The 24,755-nt window shown below is 38.4% G+C and overlaps 1 protein-coding gene and 1 non-coding gene across 2 annotated transcripts in view; one reads left to right on the top strand and one right to left on the bottom strand.

Moving 5' to 3' along the window:
• ARHGAP24 (Rho GTPase activating protein 24) overlaps nt 1-24,755 on the bottom strand; it is a 485,346-nt gene that overhangs the window by 180,862 nt on the left and 279,729 nt on the right. The gene's annotated exons all lie outside the window — the stretch shown is intronic.
• Nucleotides 2,488-2,594, top strand: LOC147916496 (U6 spliceosomal RNA). Its single transcript, XR_015553060.1, has one exon. It is a non-coding gene; the product is annotated as a U6 spliceosomal RNA (small nuclear RNA).

The following is a 24,755-nucleotide window of genomic DNA, read 5'->3' as shown; positions in this document are numbered from 1 at the left end:
TTATTATTAAGGCTGGGAGTAGTTTCCCTAAAGCAAGAGAAGATATTTTTTGATGGGTGAAGAAAATCCAGTTTAAAGCTCCAAATGTTGTGTTAGATTTATTTAGAGCCTGAAGGGAGTGTGAATTAGTTTCTTTGGAACCTAATGGATGTTATAAAAAATAATCTTAAATTCAAGATATTGTTTTCATAGTTACTAAAACTTCCGTGAACCTATGACTGATAGAAATAGCCAGGTTTATTTTAATCAGCTATTATTATCCAATAATCATATTATGAAGATATGATTTTTTGGAAAGGTGAGAAACTCTCACTCAGAGCTCTGATAATTATCACTGAAAAATAACATTTATTATAAAAGAAAATGCTAATTATGTCACCAGCTTTTATTTCTCTATACATATATATTTTGCACAAAAGAATGATATAAGCTAAATCAATTTTGCATGTAATACACATATTGATTTTTCTCTAGATCTTCCTGACGATTTTGAACTTATCCACATGATAATAAAACATGTGAAGATTTTCTCCAATCTGTAAATAGTTGCTCTTAATTGGGGTTGCATCTTTATCATTAAAACTCTCTATTTTTACGACAATTATCAGTGGGATAAAATGATAAACATTTAAGTAATGGCAATAGAAAATGAAATTTTAAAGTAGAACCAACCTAGAAATTTTGTCATGAAGATCAAGTAGCATGAATATAAGAGGCAGAGGAGACGGTAGGCAATAGTGTGCCCTCCTTGCATACCTAGTCTCTCTGGGCTGGGCAGTACATGGCCCTTGACTAGGACTCTGTCTCCACCCATATTCACCAGCTGTCAGATCCCAAGTTCTGGGGTAAACTCACCCCTAGGATGAGGAATAATGGGGAAACATCTGCTAAAGGGAAGGGAAGCTTCAAAATTTACATAATTTTAAAATCTTTATTAAAAATATTTTATAGCATTTACAATTCAGCATCTTGGGACAAAGCCTTTTGACCCTCACTAATTACATCCCTAGAGGTCATTTCAAATGTTGCCATTTTTACTAGCCAATAAACTTTTCAAGGAACACATACAAATCATAGGATCTCAGCATTAGAAAAAATGCCAGTGGCCATGTCGTACAAATTCCTAACTTATTATTAAGTTAAAAATATTGATTGAACAATATTTTTTCCTGTTAACTAGGAAGTAGATCCTTAACATTGGAAGAGAAATGTTCCAAACCTTTCATGAATACAGAAATGTTTATACAGGTACCATATGTCATGAACCTTCAGGTTCACTCATGAAAAGTAAAATCCACGAAGTAAATGATGAGCGTGTATGATTAATGGATACATTGCCTTCATACTCTCTTCTCTGTGTAAATAATTTTAATAACATCTAATTTTTTGTGACAACACCTCAAATTTCTAGTGAACAATTGTTATAATAATTTCATAGCTCTATAACTAAAAGAGAAATAACACTGTAGAAACATACTTTTGTTTGATTGGGATGAGAGAATGAAGTGTTGGTATTTAGCCAGCTTGTGGTAAAACAATTTAATATTTTCTTTAGAACTATGTATTACATTTGGAAGTAGAGCACCACCAGGACAGATGAGGTAATAGAAGTTTGAAGACAAAAGATTTTCTCTCTTATACCATTGGAAAATTAAATTGTGCAAAGGAAGTCCAGAAAATGAAGAAATTGAGGCATTAAAGAGCTAAGTGACTTGCCCACGATCACTCAGCCACATTATGTGGAAGAACCATAAGCAGAAATGCAGGTTATCTGGCCCCAAAGTCCATGCTGCTGACAATTGCACTGTGCTGCATTATGAAGCATATTGATGCATATGCCTTACTTTGCTTTAATTATGATCAAGAACAAAATGGAGAGCATGCTATTAGCACCACAGCCTTGCAGAGCTCTAGCATTACTCGAGATATTATCCTTGTTATTTCACGTGTGAAGAAATTGAATTATATAAAGGTTAAGGGCATTTCTCAACGTCATGGAGCTATTTTGTGCTGAAAATTAAAGATGAAGAAGATATTATCTACCAAATTTGGTAATTCACTTATATGAAAGGCAAGGCTTAATTTTTAAAAAGGAAGTTTTAGTAATAATGTCTATGATTTATTGAGTGTTGGTTATGTTCCAAGGACTTCACATATATTTTTATTATCCTCCCAACAGCCCTGAAAGGTAGACTCTCATTTTATCTCATTTTATAATCCTCACATTACAGATGAGGAAAATTGAGTCTCAAAAATTTAAGTGGCGGGCCGGCCCCATGGCTTGGTGGTTAAGTGCACGCGCTCCGCTGCTGGTGGCCCGGGTTCGGATCCCGGGCACGCACCGACGCACCGCTTCTCCGGCCATGCTGAGGCCGCGTCCCACATACAGCAACTAGAAGGCTGTGCAGCTATGACATACAACTATCTACTGGTGCTTTGGGGGAAAATAAATAAAAATTTAAAAAAACAAAAAAAAATTTAAGTGGCATGCTCGCTTCAGCAGCACATATACTAAAATAGGAACAATATAGAGAAGATTAGCATGGCCCCTGCGCAAGGATGACACACAAATTCGTGAAGCGTTCCATATTTTTAAAACATATATCTGACAAGGGGTTAATCTCCACAATATATAAAGAACTCACACAACTGAACAACAAAAAAACAACCCGATCAAAAAATGGGCAGAGGAAATGAACAGACACTTCTCCAAAGATATACAGATGGCCGATAGGCACATGAAAAGATGTTCAACATCACTAATCATCAGGGAAATGCAGATCAAAACAACACTAAGGTATCACCTCATGCCTGTTAGAATGGCTACAATCACCAAGACAAAAAACAACAAATGTTGGAGAGGATGTGGAGAAACAGGAACCCTCATACACAGCTGGTGGGAATGCAAACTGGTGCAGCCTCTATGGAAAACGGTATGGAGAGTCCTCAAAGAATTAAAAATAGAAATACCCTACGATCCAGCTATCCCATTACTGGGAATCTATCCAACGAACCTGAAATCAACAATCCAAAGAGGCTTATGCACCCCTATGTTCATTGCAGCATTATTCACTACAGCCAAGAAGTGGAAGCAACCTAAGTGTCCCTCTACTGATGACTGGATCAAGAAGATGTGGTATATATATACAATGGAATACTACTCAGCCATAAAAAAAGACAAAATCGTCCCATTTGCAACAACATGGATGGGCCTGGAGGGTATTAAGTTAAGTGAAATAAGCCAGAAAGAGAAAGACAAACACTGTATGATCTCACTCATATGTGGAATATACACCAACACATGGACAGAGAAAACTGTATTGTGGTTACCAGGGGCAATGGGGGTAGGGGGTGGGCACAAGGGGTGAAGGGAGACATATATATAGTGATGGACAAACAAAAATGTACAACCAAAAATTTCACAATGTTATAAACTATTAAAACATCAATTAAAAAAAGAAAAAATGTAAATGGCTTGCCCAAAATTATATACCTAGCAGGTGATGAATCAGGATTTGACTCCAAAGACTATGTACTTTCAAATATACCTTTGGGGGACTCCAGCTGAGGTTGAATACAGGGAAACGAGAGGAAAGAGAAATCCTACAGCTAGGTAGACATCTCCTGCTCTTTGCCGTCTGTCTTTGCCATCTGTTCTCTCCTCCTCTCAAAACTGCTGATCCACTTCTACTACTTATCACTCCCCTGGTCTGGAAAGCCCCATCCTGGTCATTCCACTAAAAACTCCCTTTTTCTTCTAAGCTTGCCTCACCAGAACATTCTGTGAGCCAGAAACTTTAAATAACAATAAAGGATGTTAGAACTAAGCACTGAGGGTCTTGAAGTAGATTCTATACCTGAAAAAAAAAAAGCGATGAGTGAAAAGAATGTTAACTAAACTTTTACATGTATAAATATATTCAGTTGCATTGTAACATGATGGAAATGACTAAGCCTTGTATGGAATAAGGTAATTCTTTGCCTTACCTGGAGCACTTATTTGACGAATCACATGAATAATTCATTTATTGGCTCTGTCATTTATACTTTGCTATATGAATCTCCATATAACATAACTATGATTGTTTCTTTTTTTAATTTTAAATATAATATCTATATTCTCACCTCAATTCAAATGGAAGGGCTCATTTATTTATTTATTTTTTTTTTTTAAAGATTTTATTTATTTTATTTTTTCCCCCCAAAGCCCCAGTAGATAGTTGTATGTCATAGCTGCACATCCTTCTAGTTGCTGTATGTGGGACTCGGCCTCAGGATGGACGGAGAAGTGGTGCCTCGATGTGCACCCGGGATCCGAACCCGGGCCACCAGCATTGCAGCGCGCGCACTTAACCACCAAGCCACAGGGCCGGCCCCGAGGGCTCATTTATTTTTGAATTTAAACTCCTTTCAACACTTAATACAGAAACCTCAAAAATGTTAATAATGTTGACAATGGAGGCCAGACATATGTCAACAAATGTTTATAATGATGACTAAAGAAACTGTCTTTGATCCTGTTTGTAACTATATTAATACTGTATGATTTCCTTCATTAAGTAGTAGATAATAACAACAATAAACAAACACATAGAGACAGAGATTGGATTGGTGGTTACCAGAGGGGAAGGGGGGAGGGAGGAGGGTGAAAGGGATAATTCGGCACATGTGTGTGGTGATGGGTTGTAATTAGTATTTGGGTGGTGAACATGATGTAATCTATGCAGAAATAGAAGTATACTGATGTACACCTGAAATTTATACAATGTTATAAACCAGTGTTACTCCAATAAACAAAAAATTAAAAAAAAAAAAAAAAAGAATGTCCTGTCCTAAACCAGTTAACCCTGGAGCTGGCATTTTCCTTTGTTTACCCAAAACTTTAACAGGGTGTCAGTAATGATTTTCTGCCGAAGGCTTATGACAGCTACTCACCTTACATCTGATGAAAGGTGGGAGGTGTGGTGTGAATGATTCTGCAATGACCCTTTCTAGGACTTCCAGGAAGGCACAGTCTCCAGTTCATACGTAACAAAGAGCTTGTGTTCTGTCCAAAAATAATCTTCCAAATCACCTACCTTCTCTCATTGCAGAAAACCTTTTTTTTTTTTTTGCTTTACTTAATCTCTATTCCTTTTGGGTCTTTTTCTTTCATAATTATAGCAGATAATTACTACCATATGGACATTTTGATCGCAGAACAGGAATGAAAACTATCATTCAAAATCTCAAAATGAGGCTGAGAACGAGCCGCTATTTGAGGGCCAACTTTCTTTAACTCTAGACTTATAGTCCACACTCTGCATGATTTCTCTTGATCTTCCTTCTCTCTGATGACTTTCAGGAATAAAATACTATGAACAGAGGCAGAGGGGAGATGGAGTAGAAGTAATACCTTAGAATGTCTAGAGATCTAGCTTTCAGACCAACCCTCCGTGGGATAGGCTAAGAAACTCTGGCAACTAACAGCATAATTCTTTTTTACTTGAAGAAACTCAAACAAAATACTTGCACCTGAGGCAAATGAAGGAGCATAAGAGAGAATAAGATGTAAGTGACTGAGTGTTTCTCATTGAACCAAAAAAGATGAATGTGCAGAGCGGTTAGAGCAGTTGGAAGGAAGTTAACTTAGAGAGCAGTGCTGCTGGGCGGTAAAGAGCCTGGTTCACAAGTTAGAAGGACAAGGTCAGAAAATGTCCATTTATCACCCCTAGGACTTAACATCGAGCATCTTGCTTTATGTTGATGCAAGCTACATAATTTTTTCAAAAGGATAACACTGAAATAAAAAGCATATTTTTGGAATTGGGGAACAACACAAGAATGCTGGAACATCTGGTCTCTTTCATTAAAAAAAGAAACAAACAGCTATGTAAAACTGTCAACAGTAAATAAAAATATGTATTAGAGTTAGCTAGTAAGGAAAAACTCTTCCGCTCCCAAGCAAGACTGATTAACATTGTGTTTATAAAGGCCCATGGAGAGGAAAACTGTTTGGAGTGAGGGGCATGGAGTGGGGAGAGATAGAAATGAAGAGAAGGGCTTAGAGGGAGAGAGACCAAAGTTGCTGACCTAGGGGTAAGAAAAGGTCGCTGGAAGAGTGGGGCTTGAAATGCCCCAGGGAGATAATAGGACCTGGGAGAGAATGGTGATATGGCCCTAGACCTCTGGGCTCCAAGGCTGCACAAAGGTCCAAAGCCACCAGGAATCTAGGCACAGAAGCAGCAGAACCATTCATCATCAGGACACTATGTGGCTTGAGCATTGATCATTTCAGCCTGGTGTGGGTTAAAGACCTGAGAGTCCACTCTGTGAAATTTTAACACAGCCCCAGTTTGGGGGATGGGAAAGATGAAGTGAGGAGGAACAATAACGGCTAAGAATGAATTTTTATTTCTTCAATATCCTGGTGACTTGGATTTCAGAGTTTGATTTAAGACAATTAGAAAAACAATGGAACTGTTTGGCGGTGAATCAGTACTGAGGTAAAAATTGTACTGTTACAAATATTTACACAATTTTACAAAATACAAAAGCTAACTTGAAGATACCAGCATTAGCTGGAAATACTGTTCTGATACTGAGGGCCTTTGATTTGGTTAAAAAGGTAAATATAGTTGTTCTAGAACAGTAGAATATAGGTCTTCTGTTAAGTTAAAAAGTGTATCACATGTTTTCTCTACCACTTGAAAAACTGCAAGGCTTTATTCAGATTGATGTAAATATGATTAGGATTGGGAAAAGGAAAAAGCCATATGTAGCAAAAGCTACCTATTTTGAGACAGTCATGAGCTTTCTCTTACTTAATTCTTGAATTATATTGTATGCCCATTTACAGATGGAAAATTAAAACTAGAGATTATCCAAGTGAATTTACGAAAATAATAATTTAACGAGAAAGCTGGTGAAAAATCTTTATTTCTTAACATCCATTTTTGTGCTTGTCTTATCAAATATCAAAGGATTATGTAGCAACCTTCTCTTGAATTCCTAATCCAACCCTCAACTTAAAAAAAAAGTTACTTCCATAGGGAACTATTGCAACACAATTGAGTATGTCATTTGCCTCCAGGCATGTTAAGACTGTTGCATAGGGCCGGCCCTGTGGCTTAGCGGTTAAGTGCGTGCGCTCCGATGCAGGCGGCCCGGGGTTCGGATCCCGGGCGCGCACAGACGCACTGCTTCTCCGGCCATGCTGAGGCCGCGTCCCACATACAGCAACTAGAAGAATGTGCAACTATGACATACAACTATCGCCTGGGGCTTTAGGAGAAAAATAAAAAAAAAAAAAAAAAAAAAAAAAAGACTGTTGCATAAAGCCTTCTGTCGAATGTACTGAGAGGTAGAATGTATAATTTTAGACCATGTATTCATGATGTCAAACACTATTGCCAAATACAAAATATTTTCAATAATTACCCTGCTATACAAACTAAGCTGCAATGAACTTTAACTTTATTGGCAGAAAGCATTGCTTCCTTTCTAAGAAACAGGTGACAGAGTCCCCTAGATACACCTTCTCTTAGAATCTCCTTCAAGTTTCCCCTGCCCCCCACCTCAGATACATCAGTGGAAGCCAAGACTGATGACTTGCAACTGATTTAATTTATCATTTCTTCCAGTCAGGAGTGAAACTTATTCAATTGGGAACCATTAGACTGAACCAAACTGGAACAAGTCTAGTTTCTAAATCCAAAGTTCATGTTTATTGCAGAAGCTTAAAAATCTGGTCAAAAGAAGCAGTTAAATGAGGTAGGCTGCTGGAATGAAACGAATACAATGCTGCCTGTCAAGAGACAATAAAAGCATGTCTGAAAAAGAAATATTTAATCTGGGATCCATGGATTTAGCATGAATGGCCTTCAGAGAGTAAACAAAGCCCTCCCTGAAACCATATCCCAAATTCTATGATCACGTGCACAAGTGAGTTTTTCTAGGGAGACTATCCCGACTTGGCATTACATTTCCAAATAGGTTTGTTAAGAACAACTGTCAAGGATTTGGACACTGCTTAGTTCTGGCTGACCTCTCCTTGAAGCTCAAAGTTGATCAACATGACTCTTTGTGGAGCATGCAAAGTTAATGAACACTAATGGGGCGTTAACAAAAGGCCAAAGGAAAAATCTGAAGCTGAGGAAATTTACATTTTAATGCGGTGGCACACCTGAGCAAAGTATTTCAAATCATAAAGCCTTTGCCACTACCCCTACACAGCAGGGGAATCATTTGTGATCAAGACAAATTTTAATATAATCCCTAATCAACACAGCTGAGGAGAGAATTTTACATCCTTCTATTCCAGATGGTGCCATTTTATCAGAGGTTCACTCCTTGGTATGCTCAGGTAATTAAAGTCCTTGCTGTTTGTTAATGGCAGATTTGTGCAGCAAAAATGACTCTGGAACAGATGTCAGCAAATTTGTCAAAGTGGCTGGATAATCATCCTGACTGCTTGAAGGACTATTCCATTTCACCCCCGCTGAACTCTTGCAGGACCTAAATATCACCTTTGCCTTTACTGCTTTCCAAAGGGAGGCAAGGGGAAGTGGTGGCTGTGGGAAGGGCAACAGCAAGACACTTGGTCAAAGTCATTCACTTTGCAAGGAATAATCAGTAATGAAGGCATTCTAGCAGACAGTTTCAAACGCAAAAGTATCAAGATGATACATTTTATGAGACTCTCCCTATACATCTCACCACAGGCTCCCTCATCAGCCTGCATTCATGCTTACTATAAACTTGCAGCTCAAACTTTTACCTCATATCTTTGTTCTTGTTTTGTCAGCATATACCTGCAGCTAAGATGGCAGCCTATTATAATCAGAGATGGAAAGAAAAAGAAATGGTGAGAAGCTGTTGATTAACACAAAAAACAACCAAAGCTATGGCAGGTACCTTGCCCCACCTCGAAAGCTCTATGGATATTTGAACTCTAAATTGCAGAGGGAGAGTTTTGTGTGCATTTGAATACTGTCTGTCCTTTGGCAATCACTGTATGCCTTTAAAAGAAAAACCCAAGAAAGGGTTAGAATAGACAGCTTTCATTAGAATAAAACAAAATAAAATGATTTTAAAAATATAAAGCCCTGCACAGATGCCACATCTTTTTAAAAAATTAATTAATTAAGGGGCTGGCCCGGTGGTGTAGTGGTTAAGTTCGCACCTTTTGCTTCGCTGGCCTGGGGTTTGCAGGTTCGGATCCCGGGTGTGGACCTGCACACCACTCATCAAGCCATGCTGTGGCAGCATCCCACATAGAAAATGGAGAAAGATGGGCAAGGATGTTAGTCAGCGCTAATCTTCCTCAGCAAAAAGGGGAAGATTGGCAAGGGATGTTTGCTCAGGGCCAGTCTTCCTCACCAAAAATAAAAATAAAAAAATTAATTAATTGAGGTCTCTCAGATATCCATCAATTTGTGATATGATATATAATGATTAAAAAAAACCTTATCTGGCCTAGTAATTTCTATTTCTGAGCTGTCTGCTCCAAATGTGTGTGTGTGTGTGTGTGGGCGGGCAGGTGGGTGGGTGTTTGTGTTTTAAATAAGCCAAAGTCACCTCGGTACTGTTTGCTATTATTACCTAGCTCTCTTAAAGAGAAGATAAATTATTTCCTCTTGGTTAAATTATAATGTTTTTAGTGATTCATAAAAATCTTGTTTTATATAGAATTTTATATCCAAATTTTGCATAGAATATTATATTTCAGTATATAGTTATTGAAAGTCTTGGTAGAAGAGCAGGACATTATATAAGACCTATTGTAGAGATGAGGAAGAGCTGATGTAAAGAGACACTAAATTATTCGCCAAAGTGACTGAAGCCAAACTACAACTAGACCTCGAGTTGTTTCCATACCAAGCTTTTTTATATAAAGTTACTCATAATAAACTCCACAAAAGTTTAATAAGTTTTCTAAATTTAATAGTATAATATGTCCCATTCCATAAAATCCTATTTATTTATTTATTTTTTTTTTTAAATTTTTTGTTTATTGCAGTAACATTGGTTTATAACATTGTAAAAATTTCAGGTGTACATCATTGTACTTCTATTTCTGCATAGATTACATCATGTTCACCACCAAAATACTAATTACAACCCATCACCACACACATGTACCCAATTATCCCTTTCACCCTCCTCCCTCCCCCTTCCCTCTGGTAACCACCAATCCAATCTCTGTCCCTATGTGTTTGTTTATTGTTGTTATTATCTACTACTTAATGAAGGAAATCATACGGTATTTGACCTTCTCCCTCTGACTTATTTCACTTTGCATCATGCCCTCAATGTCCATCCATGTTGTCACAAATGGCTGGATTTCATCGTTTCTTATGGCTGAGTAGTATTCCATTGTATATATATACCACAGCTTTTTTATCCATTCGTCCCTTGATGGGCACTTAGGTTGCTTCCAAGTCTTGGCTATTGTGAATAACGCTGCAATGAACACAGGGGTGCATGTACCTTTGCAAATTGGTGTTTTCAAGTTCTTTGGATAAATACCCAACAGTGGAATAGCTGGATCATATGGTAGCTCTATCGTTGATTTTTTGAGGAATCTCCATACTGTTTTCCATAGTGGCTGCACCAGTTTGCACTCCCACCAGCAGTGTATGAGAGTTCCCTTCTCTCCACAACCTCTCCAACACATGTTGTTTCCTGTCTTGTTAATTATAGCCATTCTGACGGGTGTGAGATGATATCTCATTGTAGTTTTGATTTGCATTTCCCTGATAGTTAGTGATTTTGAACATCTTTTCATGTGTCTGTTGGCCATCAGTATATCTTCTTTGGAGAAATGTCTGTTCAGGTCTTTTGCCCATTTTTTAATTGGGTTGGTAGTTTTTTTGTTGTTGAGATGCATGAGTTCTTTATATATTTTGGAGATTAAGCCCTTATCAGATGTATGGTGTGCAAATATCTTCTCCCAATTGTTAGGTTGTCTTTTCGTTTTGTTGATGGTTTCCTTTGCTGTGCAGAAGCTTTTTAGTTTGATGTAGTCCCATTTGTTTATTTTTTCTATTGTTTCTCTTGCCCGGTCAGATGTGGTGTTTGAAAAGATGTTGCTAAGACTGATGTCGAAGAGCGTACTGCCTATGTTTTCTTCTAGAACTTTCACAGTTTCAGGTCTTACATTCAAGTCTTTAATCCATTTGGAGTTAATTTTTGTGTATGGTGTAAGGTAAGAGTCTACTTTCATTTTTTTGCATATGGCTATCCAGTTTTCCCAACACCATTTGTTGAAGAGACTTTCTTTTCCCCATTGTATGTTCTTGGCTCCTTTGTCAAAGATTAGCTGTCCATAGATGTGTGGGTTTATTTCTGGGCTTTCGATTCTATTCCATTGATCTGCGTGTCTGTTTTTGTGCCAGTACCATGCTGTTTTGGTTACTATAGCTTTGTAGTATATTTTGAAATCAGGGAGTGTGATACCTCCAGCTTTGTTCTTTTTTCTCAGGATTCCTTTAGCTATTCGGGGTCTTTTGTTGTTCCATATAAATTTTAGGATTCTTTGTTCTATTTCTGTGAAAAATGTTGTTGGAACTTTGATAGGGATTGCATTGAATCTATAGATGGCTTTAGGAAGTATGGACATCTTAACTATGTTAATTCTTCCAATCCAAGAGCACGGAATATCTTTCCATTTCTTTGTGTCTTCTTCAATTTCTTTCAGAAATGTTTTATAGTTTTCGGTGTACAGATCTTTCACCTCTTTGGTTAAGTTTATTCCTAGGTATTTTATTCTTTTTGTTGCGATTGTAAATGGGATGGTATTCTTAATTTCTCTTTCTGCTACTTCGTTGTTAGTGTACAGAAATGCAACTGATTTTTGTATGTTGATTTTGTATCCTGCAACTTTACCATATTCGTTTATTACTTCTAAAAGTTTTCTGGTGGATTCTTTAGGGTTTTCTATATATAAAATCATGTCATCTGCAAATAGTGACAGTTTCACTTCTTCCTTTCCAATTTGGATCCCTTTTATTTCTTTCTCTTGCCTGATTGCTCTGGCTAGGACTTCCAATACTATGTTAAATAGGAGTGGTGACAGTGGGCATCCTTGTCTGGTTCCTGTTCTTAGAGGGACAGCTTTCAGTTTTTCACCATTGAGGATGATATTAGCTGTGGGTTTCTCATATATGGTCTTTATTATGTTGAGGTACTTTCCTTCTATACCCATTTTATTCAGAGTTTTTATCATAAATGGATGCTGGATCTTGTCAAATGCTTTCTCTGCATCTATTGAGATGATCATGTGATTTTTGTTCTTCATTTTATTAATGTGGTGTATTACGTTGATTGATTTGCGAATGTTAAACCATCCCTGCATCCCTGGAATAAATCCCACTTGATCATGGTGTATAATCTTTTAACGTATTGTTGTATGCGATTTGCTAGTATTTTGTTGAGGATTTTCGCATCGATGTTCATCAGTGATATTGGCCTGTAATTTTCTTTTTTTGTGTTGTCCTTGTCTGGTTTTGGTATCAGGGTAATGTCAGCTTCGTAGAATGAGTTAGGAGCTTCCCCACTCCTCAATTTTTGGAAGAGTTTGAGAAGGATAGGTATTAAGTCTTCTTTGAATGTTTGGTAGAATTCACCAGGGAAGCCGTCTGGTCCTGGACTTTTATTTTTGGGGAGGTTTGCGATTACTGTTTCAATCTCCTTACTGGTGATTGGTCTATTCAAATTCTCTACTTCTTCTTGATCCAGTTTTGGAAGGTTGTATGATTCTAAGAATTTATCCATTTCTTCCAGATTGTCGAATTGGTTGGCATATAGTTTTTCATAGTATTCTCTTATAATCTTTTGTATTTCTGAGGTGTCTGTTGTAACCACTCCTCTTTCATTTCTGATTTTACTTATTTGTGCCTTCTCTCTTTTTTTCTTGGTGAGTCTAGCTAAAGGTTTGTCTATTTTGTTGATCTTTTCAAAGAACCAGCTCTTGGTTTTATTAATTTTTCTATTGTTTTTTTGGTCTCTATTTCATTTATTTCTGCTCTGATTTTTATTATTTCCCTTCTTCTACTGATTTTGGGCTTTGTTTGTTCTTCTTTTTCCAGTTCCTTTAGGTGCATTGTTAGATTGTTTATTTGAGATTTTTCTTGTTTGTTGAGATAGGCCTGTATCGCTATAAACTTCCCTCTTAGAACCGCTTTTGCTGTATCCCATAAATTCTGGCATGTCGTATTTTCATTTTCATTTGTCTCCAGGTATTTTTGATTTCTTCTTTGATTTCTTCATTAACCCAGTCGTTGTTCAGTAGCATTTTGTTTAATCTCCATGTATTTGTGGCTTTTCTGATTTTCTTCCTATAGTTGATTTCTAGTTTCATACCTTTGTGGTCAGAAAAGATGCTTGGTATTATTTCAATCTTCTTAAATTTATGGAGACTTGTTTTGTGGCCTAATATGTGATCAATCCTGGAGAACGTTCCATGTGCATTTGAGAAGAACGTGTATTCTTCGGTTTTTGGATGGAATGCTCTGTATATATCTACTAGGTCCATCTGTTCTAGTGTGTCGTTTAAGGCCAATGTTTCCTTATTGATCTTCTGTTTGGATGATCTATCCGTTGGTGTAAGTGGAGTGTTAAAGTCCCCTACTATTATTGTGTTACTGTCTATTTCTGTTTTTATGTCTGTTAATAATTGCTTTATATATTTAGGTGCACCTACATTGGGTGCGTAGATATTTACAAGTGTTATATCCTCTTGTTGGATTGTTCCCTTGATCATTATGTAATGCCCTTCTTTGTCTCGTTTTACAGTTTTGGTTTTAAAGTCTATTTTGTCTGATATGAGTACTGCTACCCCAGCTTTCTTTTCATTGCCATTTGCATGGAGTATCTTTTTCCATCCCTTCACTTTCAGTTTGTGAGTGTCTTTAGGTCTGAAGTGTGTCTCTTGTATGCAGCATATATATGGGTCTTGTTTTTTTATCCAGTCAGCCACCCTATGCCTTTTAATTGGAGCATTTAGTCCATTGACGTTTAAAGTAGCTATTGATAAGTATGTACTTACTGCCATTTTTTAACTTTTTTTTTTTTTCCTCAGTGTTTTAGTAGTCCTTCTCTGTTCCTTACTTCTTCTATACAGAATTGATGGTCACTTTAGTTTGACCTCTGTCTGAAAGCTGTACTCTTTAACTCCCCTCCTCCCTCCTTTTATGTTTTTGATATCATATCCAACCTCTTTTTTGTGCATTTGTATCCATTACGTTCTAATCGTGGAAATAGATAATTTTTCCTATTTGTGGTCTTCTCTTTCCCCCTTAAATCAGTCCCTTTAACATTTCTTGTAACACTGGTTTCTTGGTGACAAACTCCTTTAATTTTTGCTTATCTGGGAAAATTTTGATCTCTCCTTCCATTTTGAATGATAACCTTGCTGGGTAGAGTATTCTTGGCTGTAAGTTTTTTCCTTTTAGCACTTTAAATATATCATGCCATTCTCTTCTAGCCTGTAAGGTTTCTGCTGAGAAGTCAGCTGATAGCCTTATGGGGTTTCCTTTGTATGTAACTTGACATTCTCTTGCGGCTTTTAGGATTCTCTCTTTATCTTTAATTCTGGACATTTTGATTATGATGTGTCTTGGTGTGGGCCTCTTTGGGTTTATCTTGTTTGGGGCTCTCTGTGATTCCTGTACCTGGATGTCTGTTTCCTTCCTTAGGTTAGGGAAGTTTTCATCTATTATTTCTTGAAATAGATTCTCTGCCCCCTTGTCTCGCTCTTCTCCTTCCGGGACACCTATAACATGGATGTTAGTGCGCTTGATGTTGTCCCAGAGGTCCCTTAGACTGTCCTCACTCTTTTTAATTCTTTTCTCTTTTACCTGTTCACCTTGGGTAATTTCTTCTAGTCTTTCTTCCAGCTCACAGATCCGTTCTTCTGTATCCTCTACTCTGCTTTTGAGTCCCTCTAATGAATTTTTCATTTCCAGTATTGTATTCTTCATTTCTGATTGGTTCTTTTTTATATCTTCCATTTCTTTGTTGACATTCTCACTGAGTCCATCTATTCTTCTCCCCAGATCAGTGAGCATCCTTAACACTCTTAGTTTGAACTCTCTGTTGGGTAGGTTGCTCATTTCTGTTTCACTAAGTTCCTTTTCTGGGGTTTTGTCCTGTTCCCTTACTTGGAATGTATTCTTTTGCCTCTTCATTTTGCCTCTTTCCCTGCTTGTGTCTACGTATTAGGTAGGTCAGCTACGTCTCCTGCTCTTGGATAGGTGACCTTATGTAAGTGATGGCTTAGGAGGCTTCCAGTGTGCTTCCCTCAGTTCTCAATGTTCCAGGGGTGACCCCTATGTCGGCTACGTGTATCCTTCTGCTGTGGCCTGTTTGCTCTCCCTGTAGGCGCCCAGGGAGGCTGAGTTATGCTCCTGGCCAGCTGTTGTAATGCTCAGCTGCTTGTAGTTGTTGTGGGCATTTCAGTCTCTTTATCAGCTGTGGGGAGCCCCAGCACAGTTGGCTGCAAGTTCTAATACCACATTTGTGTTGCAGTATTTCTTTTAAGTGAGTAGGCCCCCACCATGGCAGGTTGTTAGGCTCAGGGCCTTACAATTGCTGTAAGCCTCTAGCCTATTAGGTCTCTTGTCAGCTCTCTGAGGATTGCAGCTGGGTGGGGCTGGCCTCAGGCACAGGAGCACCCAATTGTTTCAGGTTTTCGAAGGTGGAGCAAACCTCCTATGTGGGTCTTTGAGAAGTACAAGTCTTCTGTGGCTGAGAAGCCCTGCCGCCCACAGGTCCACACACACAGTCAACACAGTCCTGCCCCGTGGGGGGGCCCCGACCTCCCCAAGTGGACCCAGTCTCTCCACGGCGGGAGCCCCACACACTCTGCCACCACCCCACACTCTCCACCCGCTCCTTGTGCACACCCTGCCCCGCTCAAGTCAGCTCAGTTGCCAGGCTGCAGAGAATCCAGTCACCAATCTATGCAGGCCCACACGTTGCCTGAGGGCTTGTTGTTGGGTGGGGCTAGTCTCTAGGGTGGGCTGCCTGCCCTGGCTGAGCTGGATTAAATCGGTGCTCTAGCGGGTGGAGCAGACCCTGGGCTAGCAGGTCTCAGGGAGAACTCCAATGGCGTCTGTGTCAGCACGCTCACACCAGGCCACAACAATGGCCGCCGCCAATGTCCCAGTCCCTGGAGAGGTCTCACCCCTCACCGAGATGCACTCAGGGCCTATTAGGTGAGTCTCTTGTCACCAAGCACTGTGCACCTTTCTTTCTGGTGATTTTAGGATGCTTTCTGGAACGGGTGAGTTTGTGCGCGGGCCCTTTAAGAGCCAGTTTTAGTTTCTTTGTGAACCGGGTTTTCTGGGGGTGCTACCCAATGCTTTAGTAGCAGGCACAGTCAGATATTATGCCGCTGGTGTCGATTGTGCTGGGTCCACAAAATGCCCACAGCGGGGGCGCTCCCCGGCTCAGGGCCCCGCGCCTCCAGGGAGGCTGCGTACCTGTGAGCTGCTCCCGGCGGCCATGAAGCTGGCGGCTTGTGAAGGCGGCGTTTTTCTCTCCGGAAGGGAGTCTCTGCCTCTTCTACCCCAGTTAGGATTGTCCGTTGTTGCAGGAGTTCCTCTTATCCCGTTTTCAGTTCTGTCTCAGGGGTAATTTTTCCACGAGTAGTTGTAAATTGGCTGTGTCCACGGGAGGAGGTGAGTTCAGAGTCTGCCTACGCCGCCATCTTGACTCCGCCCCCTAAAATCCTATTTAAAGAGTTTGTCTATTTATAAAAATAGTTTCTGCCTTGGATTGGAAATGGAGTGCTAATACTTATTGTAAATGAAAATGTTTCAGAACCATTAGAAGCCTCTTACTCTAATAAATTAATATGTGAAGAGCCACGGCACCCTGTTAGCTAAGTTACTTTATGTGACCTACCACAGTAGGGTGCACAGTGAATCAAACAGAAAAGAGGTGTGAACTGCCTTTTAAATGACCAACCTGGGCAAATGGCAGAAGGGATATTGTGGCCATAAATCTTACAAACAGAAGAATCTCTTAACATTTAAAAAGGTTTTGGGGCAAATCAAGCTTCAAGCCCAGGAAACATAAGAAAATATATGCAAACACAAAGAGTAAAAAGAAGAAGAAGAATAGCAAAATGAGCATCACAAGAGCATAAAAATTGTTCTAGGTCTGAAAGTGTCGTCCCAGTTCCCCGGTTGTCTAGTGAGGGTTTCCTGCCTTTCCTTCTCTTCATTCCAAGAATGGAGAGGAGGCCCCAGAAGGGATCCATCAGAGACAGCAAACAAATTAAGCTCTATTTTAGTTAAGGAAAATGTTACTAGTAGTTAAGCACACTTTTCTACAGCTCTAGTATTTTCTAGTATTCAGAAGACTCTAGTCATGGAAACTTAACCAGTAGAAGAGGTGATGGTAAGTATCCATGTATTCACAGATAAGCCTCAGTCAAACACAGACGCCAGACCCAGATGTATCATCTTGGTATTCTGAAGTTTACATGAATATACCTACAAAGCACAGTGCTAAGAACTACATGTTCCCACTGTGTCAAACAATTTACACACCTTAATATATCATTTGTTTTTACCCTCACCAAGTATTTTTTAGTAATTATTATTGTTTTGCAAATATGGAAACGGAAACTCATGAGTGTTAAGTCATTTCCATGAGCTTTGCTAAAGAGTCAGGAATTCCAAAGCAAGTCACTCTCAGAACCCCCTGATCTTTTTCATTTCAATGTGCTGCCTATTGAAACTATCTTGATTTGCCATAGAATTATTTTTCAAACTGGACATTAACTACTTTAAGTTTGATTTTCCTTATCCCTTCCATTTCAAACTAAAGTATTATTATTCTTTATTCATCCTTTATAAATAAGTCAATAATCGTGAAGTTCGACTATTTCCTTGGACATTTGCCTGTTCAACTCTTAAGGTGAACTTGTAGGTTTTCTGTTGCTTGGAAATGAATATCTGAAAAGTCATTTCTTAACTCAAAACTTTCTAGCTTTAAAACTGAAATAGGCAGTGGATGGGGAGGGAACTATCTTCTTTGAGAACCTTTTACATAGGCAGTACATATAAATATGATCTTAATTGGTCTTTACAGCAATCTTTAAGAGAACGTATTACAAGGTTCTGAGAGGTTAAATAATTTGGTTAGATAGGGTAGCAATTGGTGGAAACCTTTGGAAACCAAGAACCCAATGCTATCAGTTCTCACCAAATATTGTCCATGAAGGGGCTCTGTTAATGGATTTCCTCTACCACTAAGTTCACCCCTATTGTGAAATGGCTTAGTCTAATTATTAAACACTTGTTACATTGAATGCCCATTCTTCAGATTCCAGGCTCACCAAGTCACCTTCCAAATGTCATTTGGCTTTCCATATATCTTAATTTCATGGAGAAAAGACAATGATTTTACTGATGAGAGTAATCCAGATCAAGTAAAAGCGGTGTTGGAGTTCTGGTCTTCTCCATCATCTTCTTGAGCTTGGATAATGTCAAAACATCTATGACACATGCATGCACTAATAACGGTTTCATGGAATCTGGCTAATGTTATTGCTAAGGTAAGGAATGCCTCCTTGAGATAGCTGGCTCATTTCTAGGTGCTCCCTACGCAAGCTTGTGGTTTGATTTACAAGGAACAATTATATAATTTTCAAAGGATTTCTACAGTACAGAGAAATGTAACAGTCCCAAAGATACTTTTTGGTTATTTTATTTAGATCTATTTCATTTATTTTATTTTCTATTTTATTTTGATCTATTTTATTTAGATTATCTCAGAAGACATCATCCTTTCATATGCTTGAAGGAAGACATTGTAAATATATTTCAATTTTTACTTGGAAACAAAATCCCCATAGCATAGCACCTCATCTGTCATATGGAAGAGAAACCTTATATGATATTTTAACTATAGGGAAAATCTTATATAATGTTTAATTAATTATAGCAAGACTTGATAACTTTTCCCAAGCTTTTACTTAATGTAAATAGAACAAACTCAAAATATAGTCACCAAAATAAAACAATATTTCTGGGGCACAGACTCTCTTACTAATCAGGAGGGCATTATAATAGGAGTGACTAGAGAGGAGAATACAGGTTTAGCAAATTTATCACCCAATTACATAGTTATTTTTATGCATTTTAAAATTGCTGTCCTTGAAGAACAAAAAGAAAAGAAAAAGTGAAAACCTATAAAAATGTAGATAGTTTAAAATGACTGACCATCAATGATTGAGACATAACCACCCATACTTCATCTGTACTTATTATGTTCATCTTAAAGCTGTATGTCCTTTAGAATTTATGTGTTATTTATGTATGTAACAAAGAAAAAGGATACTATATATTTAATAAATTCTTAATGTGAATTGCCTTTTGCTGAAAAATTTCAACTGGAAATATATTTCAACTGGATACATTCGTCTTGTGAACGTCTAGGAACTAATCTACCTGTGCTATAGTTTTCCTGAATAATGTAAAAGGCAAACATTAAAATTCTTTTAATTCCTAACACTGAAAGGAATTAAGAAGACCATATAGTTATAAGCATTGTCTCAATATAGCCTGTTTCAGTTGCTACCCAGCAATAATTGTTCCAGCCTTTTGCTGTTGCTTCACGAAATAAATAAAATTTTTATTCTAATAGTTAAGCTTCATCATTCAAAACTGTTTCTGTTTGAGCACGTTTTTCTTCTTTTTCTTCTCCTTCTTCTCCCCCACCTCTTCCTCCTCTCGTGCTTCTTCTGGTTCCTACATTTGTCCTACAATGATTTGGGATGTTATTATCTCACCGTTTGGGGCCTACTTCAGCCTGGGATCCATCTTCTGCTTGGCTCTACCTGAGCAATTCTACTCTTGTACAAGAGCAAAGCTGGTGGAAAATCAGTCATCAGTCACCAGCACAGTGCTAATCCAGTACCACACAGTTCATTCTGTTTCCTTTTTCCTCATTTGTGTGTATTTTTTGAAATTGTTTTTGCTTTTTTTTGCTTGATATTATTAAAATATCTTTGATTTTTAGAATAAATAGTATAAGTACTCATTGACTTTTTATTTCGTATATATCCAAACTAATTATTAATTATTACTTTTGCTCACTGCGAAGAAATCAAAAATTACAAGGGAACTGACTTTCAGTTACCTGATTCATTATCAGAAATCCAGCCTCAGTCTATTATTATTTTTAACTATTATTTTGAAATAATTTTACCCTTGCATAGAAGTTACAAAAATAGTACAGAGATTTCCCAGGTACCCTTTGCCCAGCTTTCCTTAAAGATAGTATCTTTGAAAACCACTGCACAATTATCAAAACCAGGAAATTAACATTTCTATAACACCATTAACTAAAGTACAGACCTTATTGGCTTTTTTGCCAGTTTTTACATGTTTACTCATTTGGGGGGAATAGAGGGCATTGTATAGTCCTATGAAATTTTATCACATGTACTGATTTGTGCAACCACCATGATAATAAGGATATAGAACTATTCCATCACCCCAAAGAAACTCCTTCATGCTCCCCCTTTGAAGTCATACTCTCTCCCCAACCTCAAGTCCAGGCAATTACAGCTCAGTTCTCCATCACTATAATTTTGTCATTTAAGAATGTTATATAAAATGGAATCATGCATGGGGCCACCCCCGTGGCTTAGTGGTTAAGTGCGTGCGCTCCGCTGCTGGCGGCCCGGGTTCGGATCCCAGGCGCGCACCGACGCACTGCTTCTCCGGCCATGCTGAGGCCACGTCCCACATACAGCAACTAGAAGGATGTGCAACTATGACACACAACTATCTACTGGGGCTTTGGGGAAAAAAAGGAGGAGGATTGGCAATGGATGTTGGCTCGGAGCCGGTCTTCCTCAGCAAAAAGAGGAGGACTGGCATGGGTGTTCGCTCAGAGCTGATCTTCCTCACAAAAAACAAAAAACAAAAAATGGAATCATGCTGTAGGTAGTCTCTTGAGATTGGCTTTTTTCACTCAGCACAATACCTTTAGGATCCACCCAAATTCTTGTGTATTTCAGTAGTTTGTTCCTTGGTATTGGTGAGTTGTGTCAGATGGCATACATGTACTGCTGTTGCTGAGAGAACATTTAGTTAAGTAAATACGGACACTCATCATCGGAAAAAAAGTTATGTTTTTTAACTTTTTGATTCTGTTTAAACTTAATGCTGGCCCTGGTTTTTTTCCTTAGTAGTAAACTCAAGGGATTTGACTAAACTACATGGTTTTTAATATCATTCAAGCTCTAGGACCTTGTAAAAATGATTTTAAAAAATGCAAAAGCTCATGCAATAAACTGCAGTTTTGCTCTTCAGCTACAGTACTCCTGTTTATTCAAAGTTGTTTTGACCTACCCAGCACAACCCACCTCAGTCTGCTAATAGCACTCTGATGAGGGCAGGGGTAGGGAATGCCAGATGAGGTTAAAAAAAAATCACATCCCCCAGCCACACTGATTTTGGGATGGCATGTGGCCAAAGTCAGGCTAATCAGAGTCAACAATATTCAATAATGGGATTTTTTGGGTTACAATTGCAGAGAAGAAAAACTCTTTTGCTGCTGAATCAATCACATCACAACACGGAGGCAGCCAGCCTAGAATAAAGCCACTCCAATACTGAGAAATGGAGGAAAAGTAAATCCTGCTGACATCATTTCAATCTTTGGATTTCACCACATTTGCTCTAAATTCATCCTTTTTGCCTGCTCTGTGAAAATGGTTGTTCCTTACAAAATTTTTCCTTGGCCAGCTGGTACCACGTTAAGCTGTGCCAGCAGAGGGTGTGAGAGAGACACTGCAGAAGACAATGGGTTTTTGCTTCCTGGTTCCTGTGTGCGGGCTCAGCGGGCTCCTGCAGCACACGCAGCTCCTCCAGCACCTAGCATCTCTGTGCACACAGGGCTTCCTCTGTGCCCAGCAACTGTGGTGCTCACAGCTTCTTCAGCATCAAGCACCTGCAGTGCACACTGGCCTGAATATTCATGGCCAGCAGCCTCCCCTGGACCTCTGCAGGCAGTTTTGTAACAAAGTGCCTCCAGTGAGACACCTCTCCATGAATTTTCTAGCACTTTAGAGGGTGCATTTCAGGCAAGTGCCAGAGAGAGGACTTCAAGAAAGTTCTGCCATTGCAGCACCACAGTGACTACCCATCCATCCAATGAGGCAAGGCCATGCCTTCTCCAAGGAGGTCTGAATCTCAGCCTGGCCGGGGGGGGGTGTTCCTGGGGTGCTCTGTCCCACTCGTGGGAGTTGTGGCTGCTCCTTACATCTACTATGCCTATGTTCTTGAGAGTTCTTTCTACTTCTCACTAGCCAATCCTTTGATATGCTAATCCCCAGTTATAGTTAAGAATTCTTTGTACTAAACTTGCCCTGTTCAAGTGACTCTGTGGTTTCTGTCCTGATTGGACCCAGATTGATGCACCACACCTGAAGACTAAGCTACCCTTGGACTTCTCAATTTTATGATCTAATAAATTCCATTTTTGGCTGATGTGGCTTAGTTGGGTTTTTATAACTGGAACTGGAAAAGTTTTGATACAAATAAGATCCATAAAATTTATAAAAAGGTTAATACAGAGAAAATAATCTTAGAAAGCCGTATAAATATATTTTTTTAAAGTAGACTTGATATTCAAACTTAACAGATTTCAATTCTAGCAAACTTTTTCTCAGCTATACAGGAATGATATTATTATGATACTTTGGAATATGCTCCAAATTATTTTTTAAAAAAACTATGAGTAAATTTCACAACTTTGATTCAGGGCTTTAGTATAAGGGGCCAGTTTCATGCCACATCCCTCACCACATACAGTGGAAAATCATTCTCTCAGGACACTGACACTAATCACTCTGGTGGTGAATCAATGTAACCAAGTAAACAGTAAGTAGTTAGTGCTCTTATACTGACCCAGAGACTACCCAAGAAGCATGTGTGTGAACAGGTGAAAGCAGACTGAATGTACGATATAGATATAGTAAGTTGAGTGTGTTAAGCAAGGAAATACTACAAATTATTTTTAGTTTTGGTTTTTGTGCTTTTATTATTATTTTATGTGTATACAGAAGTTGGTTCTTAGGTGATTTTTTCCACCATGCCAAATGAATTGAAAACATCTCTCCTATTTTTTGGAATACATATAAATTATGTAGTCAAATTAAAAATGCAAAAACAACAAAATCTGGATGGTCCCTAAAAGATACTCTCCAAGTGAGAAAATAGCATACAAATAACTAGCTTGGTTTGAGATTCTGACTGCCAAAAAAAAAGAATGACCACAGTGATTTGGATATGAATAATTATTGCTTATCTACAAATTTTCAATTAACTAAGATGACAACAAGCAGAAATACTCCACATAGAATCTGCCACTAAAGTCATATCAATAAATATTTCAAAACTTAAAGAAAGATTGACTAAAACCCAAATAAGCAGAATGTCAAATTCCCATGTAGAAACCTAGTGTCTGCTCTCATTGCCAGACTTTAAGGTCTCAGCCCAAACCCTGTGTTCCTATGATTGCTGTAAAAGGGACAAGGACCATTATATTGCCAAGAGTTAATAACTTGTCATCTCCTTCAAAAATGGATGTGTCCAAGAGATTCTAAATTATTTGGATTCGAGGTCTCACTACTGAAGTTTGGGGTGGGGTAGAGGTTGGAATATGACAGAGATTTGATGCTTTCCTGGCTAATGTGCTATTTTTAAGAAGTTACTTGATTGGGTTCTGCCATTAATATCTCTGAATTTTACAGATATTTGAAAAGCACCTATGCATTCTTATCTTACAAATTCTTTTTGATGTTTTCAATGCAAGGTTAAATTAATATTTAAACTGATATTTTGGATACTTAAAACTTGGCCTTTATTAGTCAGAAACAAAGGAATTGGATACAGTTTTCTTTTCCATTCAGTTGAGAATATATTAACTGAGATTCATATCACTATACATGGGAGAAGAATCCTTTTGTTTCTGTTTCTGTTATTGTATTGTCTGTTTTTTCATTGAAGTCCACTTAATCTAACAACAACGAAAGGAGGGTTATATGAGGGGAGACGGGAAAATAAAATAAGGAGTTCTAGCAGGAGAACTGGAGTCTGGTGGGCACCGAAAACACTGGAAAAGGGACTCAATTATCTTACTACACTTACGCTTTCCGCTAGAAACTTTACATGTGCTATTTCATTAGACTCCACAACGGCCTTGTAACAATGGCATTATTACTCTTCTATGGAGGAAAAAACCTGAGGGCCAAAATAATCCACAACTAGGCCTCTCATTCAAATCCTAATTTGTTGGAATCCACAACTCATGGTCTCTCTAATAAATCATGTTGCCTTTCAGTGGGAAAAAGAGGAAGAGAACATAAAATAGAGCCAAGATAGAGAAGGACAAAGAAAAGGTCATTAGGTTATTACCATATTTTCTTGCTTCTGCGTAACACTGATTCATTTGTACAAATTTTGTATGAATTTCTATATCAATGTACCCTTCAATTCTGAGACAGATGCCAATTTTAAAAATGTTCAAGTGTGAAAAACTGTAATGTGGAATGGAGGAAATATGACAGTGAGACGCGACATCCTTCAGTTTGCTTGGTGGGGCTTCCTTGCAACTGGATGCCGTCTACTACCCACAAAAAGGAGCTTTGGCTAATGAAGCAATGTTGCTTTTCCCCAGTTCTTATACCTCTCAGGCTGCCTTTCAGGGGGAAAAACCAAGAGGTGCATGAGGGCAGACCTTTATTT

The sequence above is a fragment of the Ceratotherium simum genome, chromosome 8 (assembly GCF_057802395.1).
Source record: "Ceratotherium simum simum isolate JZ-2026a chromosome 8, ASM5780239v1, whole genome shotgun sequence".
Classification (NCBI taxonomy): domain Eukaryota; kingdom Metazoa; phylum Chordata; class Mammalia; order Perissodactyla; family Rhinocerotidae; genus Ceratotherium; species Ceratotherium simum.
This window is presented reverse-complemented; position numbering and strand designations above follow the sequence as displayed.